Here is an 8,194-nt window from a genome sequence, read left to right on the forward strand (position 1 = left end):
AAGGCGTAGCGTTCCTGTCACCACCCCTGTCTGAGATATGTGTGTGTGTGTATATATATATATATATATATCTACACATATATAATACAGATAGAAAGGGCGATAGTGTGATATATGTCGATATACAAGGGGTCACTGGCATCTGCAAATATATAGATAGGTCGACGACATTCTAACCACCTTTGAGGTACAAATAAACAGGATACCGCCAACTATGGAACATGTCACACACCGACACGCATAACCAGGAGGATGAAAGACAGAAATAACACAGTACTGGAACAGTAGAACCGTGAGCAATAGGATGATAGTAAGGACATGTAGTCACCGCTGTCGGCGGTGCGGTCCACATAGGTACCGTGTACAACTGTGGTTGTGAGTGATATAGCCTGTGTGTGTGTTGAGGGTGCCATGTGTGTTCCCATGTGACTAAAGTGTGTGTGTGTGTGTGTGTGTGTGTGTGTGTGTGTGTGTGTGTGTGTGTGTGTGTGTGTCCGCATAGTGTGTCTGTAGGTGACAACTTGGAGGTAGATAATTACGGTAGATGCGGATATAGCTATCCGTAGGCATGCGGTAAACACCTGTCCCACATTGGGAGGGACAGCCCCCCTGGGCAGGTGTGTCCTGACATGAAACATTAGAAAGGGCAACTGTCCGTGAGTGTAGGACATTAGTATGTCCCACATAATATGCAATAGTTGCAGGAAATACTCATGCCTGTATGTAAGAAACAGAAATGTTACATGCAAACTGATAAGTAGTGAAGGACCAAGAACAATAGGTATGTAATGAGGATAAAAGTATGTGCTATCCTGTGTACTGACCGTGGCCATATGTCAGCCTGTAAACACCACTGTGTGACCCGCAAGTGTCCAACTATGGCCATATGAAAAGGTGGCAAGCCATGTGACAGAGGGTCTGACACCAACACCACTGCAATGACTGCAGATATCTGGGACAGACATACATGGGATAGCGTTCATTTACAAATATCCCTGCACATATCGCTGTACATCCAGAGGTATGGAAGTATCAACCGCACCTGCATACCATATAGAAACCAATTAACAATGGCCCAAAGTAAATTCCCATAACAGAAGTCTATTAAGTGATGGCACTGTAATTAGGGAAGGGGCCCACACACATATATATGGACTACGTAGAAATGCAAGCCCCACAAAACCGTATATGCTACGTACACCCGCCTACATCCCCCACACTGTAAACAATAGCAATACAGACCGTAACCACAGCCCAAACATCTAGTTAGTCAATTACATCTGCTGAACCATTGACATACCTTGTGAGAGACATTTAAAGGAGCCATGCAAAATTGTATCCGTCGTATAACGGAACAAATGGCGATGTTACAGGTGTTTGCAATAGTCCTTTATCAGACAGGTGGGATGACAGGTACAGTCACAGGTAGAACCACATACTCAAGCTGTCACACACAATCCATGGGGGACATGACCCCAAAATAGACTTGGCTCTACACAAAGCAGTTGCAGTTACACACAACAAAACACAATACAGGACGTCTCCCCGAAGGCAGGGCAAATGGTCAACCCCCAGGTGGAGAATTCAATTATACCCACCTGCTGCCACGTAATTGGCGAATGGAGTAGCTGCACAGCTGAACTGCACGTAATTAGTCACACCGGACCACCAATTGGTGGCAGTAAACCACATGTTGCAGGTATAGACGTATATAAGGATGACTTGCCAGATATGCAAACTGTATGCTCATACCGTATAACAGTTGAAAGAGTGATACAGAAGAGTGAGATAGAGATGAAACACCAGAACAATATCAAGGTACGTATAACACTAACTGTATGTATAGTATGTTCTGTATTACGTAATGTCAGTGTATGCCTAGCCTGGTTTGCAGTAATTAAAAGTGTCTGCCATACATAAAGTGGGGAATGGTATCTATGTAGTGATGTTTCGCTGATCGTACTAATGCTTGTAGAAGATGTGCGTCCAGCAGTGGGCCACACGGTAAACAGCACAGACACCATAAGGGATGCAACATGATGGCGTTAAACAGAACAATGTCATACGACCCGCCGTCAGTGGCAGGGTATGTCCAATAAGTACGTACCATAGCAGGGGATAGTATATGTAGATATACTGTAACAGTACGCACGTGTATAGGCATATAACATCAATGACATGTCTAAGGTAGACCCTCTGTGCAAGTAATGGTTGAATTATGGGATACCATGTAAAACGTGCAATGTATAGTACAGTAGATTGATACGTCAGATATGTTACACAGGAGAACAGGCATATGATGCATAACAAAGGTATCATATAGTGATGTGAGTCATATGTAATTAAGATATGTATAAACAGTTATGATGAAATAACTATGTACTCCACTCTGTGCATTTGCAAAGGACGCAAACATTACTCCCATACTAGAATAGCAGAAGACATGTGACAGACAAACATGAACATGTTTGGCATGTACAATAACAGTATACATATGGCCCATAGTCATGGGACATTGTAATAGCGTGACAGCCAATCTAACTGGAAGGGCTATACCAGTAACCATGCACAAAGGACATGTAATAGCTGCACAGGTTCATAGTGGGGTACCATGTAGTCTGGCAAGTCAATGTGTAACAACAACTACAGTGTGCACACCAGTGGCACCTCTCCAGGGTAGTGTCTTGTGAACAGAAGAGCCATGTGTAACCTGCATCACTGCACAGTACAGCCACTGCAGTGATCCCTGGCGTACATGTGTCCACCATCCAGCAAGCGAGGTATCACATGAACACTGCTATTGACTGTCTATGCGTGATGTACATAGGAATCATGTCCCAAAGCATGGTGAGTGTCTGGTCTGGGAATGCAACCCCCAAGCACATGCCACACACTGTCACGTGTGTGCACATATCCATGAGCATCATGGTAATAGTGGCTATTGTGTATGTCATGTATGCGGAGTATATCCATAAACATATTTGCAGACATGGGCCCTGTCTTTGCAGCAGACATCACCCCTGAGTATGTAGTCTGCAAATGTGTACAGATGTGGTGTCTGTACATAAGCCACATACATTAACAGTTGTAGCTCATAAACATCATGGCATTTTAATGTTGGGTTATGTAAAGCTGTTGTGTAAGGTACACCCTATGCGGGATGTTGTACCCATGGATGTGTGTATACGTCCGGTGTTCAGAGGTACAATGGGTGCCTATGTACTAGCTATACGCCCAGTACAGACATGTATGAACATGTAGAAGGATATCCACACCACAGTGGCAATGTGGTAATCACAGGAGTGTGTGTGACATACATGTGTCTTACAAACATGTACAATGCAACATGTATGTAGGGAACTAACACCTATGTGATAACCAGTGGGAGGATGGTGTACTACAAAGGTGATGTTCACACCAAGTGTCATGCAGGTAGAGGCCATGATGTTCATATTGGTATCTCTCACAGTGACACCCATATGGATGGGGTCTGTATCAGCTGGTGGAGCAACAACAGTGCTGGGTATACAGTGGTCTGTAAAGCTAGGCAGGGAAGTCCCCTCAGTGGTAGCCTGTACCTCAGGGAAGCATATAACGAACATGAGGGCCCCATGACTGAGGACTGTGGTAAGCCAAGTGTAACTGGATTGCAGTATGTGATATGGTATGCCACCCTCAGTGTGTGTGTCCCGTCCATTAGCCACATTGCATAACATCCGGAGACATGTTGTGATGTTCAGGTGGATGTGTATGTAGTCAATACCAGAATGGAGAACGGTGCTGAATGACAGCAAGAGGACAATGCAGGCTGTGTGGACACCCATGTCATCATCAACTACTCTGGCGACTGTAGGAAAGGTGTTCAACAGGTGTAGGAGGCATGTTGTGGCCCCAACAAGACCAACCCAGCTGGCATCAAAGGACTGGAGCACAACAAAGACTCGACAAATGATGTCCATGATGATGTGCCCTATGGCCGTGCATAACAGTCCAGTGAGGTGTGTAGGGCAATAGTCCCAGTAGTGCAGTGTGGTGCCACCTGTATGGAGTGTTACTGTCACTGTGTGCCAGTCAGGGGCCACAATGTCTGATACAAGGCTATTACTGAATATGGTGTCTCAGTGGGGAGACATGCTGTTCAGAGTTCTGTGGACATCACAGCCTGGATATTGCAGGGTGACAAGGGGCCTGTGTCCTAGGACATATAGAATGCAGGTCAGTACTGTGTAGGTGTGACTACAGGTACACCGCAATGTACCTGCAAGAAATGTGGCCCTGCAGGGAGTGAGAGGGTGTAATGTTAGCAATGAAGCCATCAGACAGCATGTTGCCAACATCACCTGTTACTGTCATGTTCCAGAGTGACAGTTGTATGTGTGAGCAGATGTGGGTATTGCATATGACTATTGACATACCACCATAATGCCTTGTGGTACATCTCGGAATGTGTCACAGTAATGTGTACGTAGCTAGATATGGAGTATGTGATGAGGGATCTTGTGACCCTACCGAGGCTGACCAGTGAGTCACCTCACCCATGGGAATGTACACCACTGTGTAACAACCCTCACCTGTTGTTGTAAAGTATGTCCGTGGGACTGCACCCCCAGAGTGTCGTCTGTATTCTGGTGTGTACCAGCATGGCTCTGTGTGGAATAGCATGAATCACATTGTTGTGTACGTGCTATTGAAGTTCACTGGGGTATGTCCATTTGCATGTGCATTGTCCACCTGCACGTGTGTCACGACAACAACTACCGCTGTCATACGACATCTGAAGTTGGTGTTGTAGTACTCATCTACGGTGTATGCCATGAAGTGTGTTGTGCCGGTATGTGGCTAACAAGGGTGGGTAGCAGATGTTCGGATTCCATCAATGAGGGGATAACCACAGGTGTGGAACAGCAGTCACATGTTGGTAGTGTCCATGTCAAGGATACTGTTGGTCTTGGAGGTGGTGTATGGGTCGAACCAGCTGAGCGGAGGTCATGACTCATGCACAGTGTACGCCTAATGTGTCAGTACATGTGCGGCTATCACAGTTAAGTGTGGGTTACTGTCAGTCTCACATTAGTAGCAGCAGTAGTTCTGGACACAGTTATATGCACGTGGAGCACCTGTGATGCATTGTGCGAAGTAACCAGCCGGGATGTGTGTACAACATAGTGGAATATGGGGACACCTCAGCTGTGGGTGTGCCAGTCCAGGTACATGCCTGAGAGGTGCGGTCTGTCTATATCCAGTCATTGCAAGAGTGCTCTGCAGAGCCAAGAGGCAGGTCCCAGTCACTGCAGAGATATTGCAGTGGTACTGTATCAGGTGTGCCTTGCCTGCGTGCGTCACAGAGGATGATTTCAAGCACTGTGTGACATGACTACATGCTTCGGTAGCCAGTTTCCATTCTGGTGGTGACTGTTATTGGGCACTGTGCAAGACAGGCACTATAAAAGCAGCAAGAGTCCAACATGTGATCCGTACTCCCAGGGCTGACAGGTGCAGGTCAACTGTGCCACAGCATCATGTTGTTTGGCCGGGTCTGTCAAAGTGGACGTATACTAGATGCCTGTGGAATGACAGCAGAAGCATGGACAACTGTTGGGACTGACACAGTTGTTCGTAGTACAGTGGTAACAGGTCCGGATGAGTGCAAAATGCTTCCCAGGGCGTGGACCACACCATCAGGGCGACAACACTGGTGGGCTATTGCATGTCCCTGCACACGTAGTCTGTGCCCTGAGTGACAACTTCAGTCACACAAACATGGAAGGGGAGTCACATCGCACCTGCTGACTTGTGGCATGTGTGCATAGGTTATGTTGTAGAACCAGTTACTGGACAGCAGGATGTAAGTGACTATCGCCTTGTGTAGCCTGCTGAGTGGAACAGCAGTCGACAGCCGACAGTCACCTAAGACAGGTGTGTTGTGTATGTTATGACACCCTATTGGCTGTATGTGATGGGCACATGTGTCTGTGGGCTATAGGTTGGTGTGGTTGTGTTTGGTGATGTGGGCTGTCGTCTGTGCCCACACAGAGTATGGAGGGGTACTGTACAAGGTGTCTCCATATGTGTGGCCTGTGGTGGGGATCATGTGGGACTACGTGATGTGTGGGGTGCATTGCCAATGTTTCACAACCCCACATGACTGTCAGGTGCAGTCAGGGTTGGTGACAGTATAACCCCCAGCAGGGCTGCATATGTGCATCCCCCACAGGCTGTACTGTTGTATGTTGGGAGGTGTGCATTGACTGTGGACATGAGAATAGCTCTATTGCCACATGTACAACATAGTCATCATAGTAACAGGCAATAGCACTGGTATGTACCAGTTGGACATGCCTGTATATAGGTGGTACGTGGCAGGTGGACAGGCCGTAGAAACCACCATGTCTCATGAGGTATGTAAGTGATGTGTGTACGGCAGCTGTTGTTTAGCTGCCAAGCTGGAAATGTATGGACAGACAGTGTACCTGTGAAGACTGGTGTGAAATGGGTGCTAAACTAAGCAGTAGCTCATAACGTGCCAAGAAGCTCTGAACAAGTGCTGAGCATGCCCATACATTACAGATAGGGTGTTGTATAATATCAACCCACAAGTGTTGACAACAGTCATGATTTGTGGCACTGCATCAGAACACTGCCAGGTATGGTCTGCAGGTCCATGAACCATTATCAAATTAGATGTTAGCAGTACAGATGTACAAGACAGTATGGATGTTTGGCTACAGATGCTGTGTATGTCACAGGAGTGTTCTACTAGTGGCCTGTTGACAGACTCACAACTACCAAAGGTGCTACAGTGACATGTGCATATCACAAGGTGTCAGCTACAGTAAACCAGGGTTAATGTGTTGTACCCCACCTGCATTGTAGCGCATACTACACAGACAAATGTCAGCCATCTGTGTATGTGATGATGTGAATGGCCATGACCTATGGGCAATTACTGTCACAGTGTTGTGAACAACATACAGAATGGGCTGTGTGTTTGATGTGTGTGACATATGTGCACATTCTGGTGGATGATATCAGCAATGACACCACTAGGGGAATACCCCGTACCCATTATGAAACACCTAGACTGTGGTCAACAGTATGGGACACTGTGTTAGGGATGGTGTAGTGTAGTACACCTCCCTGACCTGCAGACATCTCCCTGGCCCTTTAGGTAGTCATCTGAGGTATCCATGGCATGACAGGGTGGTATCCATGAGCACGGAGATCATTGGACAGGCATACACAGCACCATTGTGACCAATATTGGAATACACATCACCCTCCAGGGGTAGGGCCCATGCGTGGATGGCCGATACCAGCCTCCACAATACTCACCTCCAGTATGCAGCATGCTATCCACCTTGCATACAGACATATGCCACACTATGCTGTTAGACATGCTACATGTCCACAGCCTGATCTGAAAGACATACGTCATGGACAACCACCATCCTATGACTAGGATGGCCACATGCTGGACAGATCCCTGTGCCATACCTGTGACATACTCCCGCCATACCATGCAGCCCTGTCCACATAGCTGCACATATCATCCCTGCCATACATGGTGTGATGGCTGTATGGTAGAGGTAGTATCATCTATCTGGATCAGTAATGTGTCACTGATGCCCCTCGTGGTGGTGTAATGGGTGTCAGATACAGCTAGGAAACCCAGCCTGTACATGCTATAGCCAATAACCTTACCTGCGAATGACGTCCGACTAGCCATTGTCCCATGTCTGTTACATGTGCAACACAGGTGATCCGTGGCAGGATGTTGAACAGCTGTACAGTGCAGTGCAGATGTCTATGGAAAAACAGATACATGTACAGGTTTACATGCATACTTGGTGCATTGTCACTGCCCAAGTCCAGTAAGGCTGTGTCTGTGTTGATATGTGACATATCCTCAGCATCTAGGTCAACAGCATTATTGTGGATACATCAGGCATGGGTAGATAGGTAAGAACACCAGTGCATGCAAACAGACATGTCCACATGGAGACTGACGTCACATGCAGTAGGAACACTATTGAGGTGACACACATATATGGGGATAATATCCAATGCATATTGGGTGTTACATGTGTGGGACACATACATGCCAGTCATGTTAGTGTCATATTGATTTGCAAAGATAACTGTGCGAATGTACTAGAATGTATGTGCAGCAGGATCACTGTACATGTCTGTAAAC

The sequence above is a fragment of the Protopterus annectens genome, chromosome 12.part0, assembly GCF_019279795.1.
Source record: "Protopterus annectens isolate FY-2018-M chromosome 12.part0, PAN1.0, whole genome shotgun sequence".
Classification (NCBI taxonomy): Eukaryota; Metazoa; Chordata; order Ceratodontiformes; family Protopteridae; genus Protopterus; species Protopterus annectens.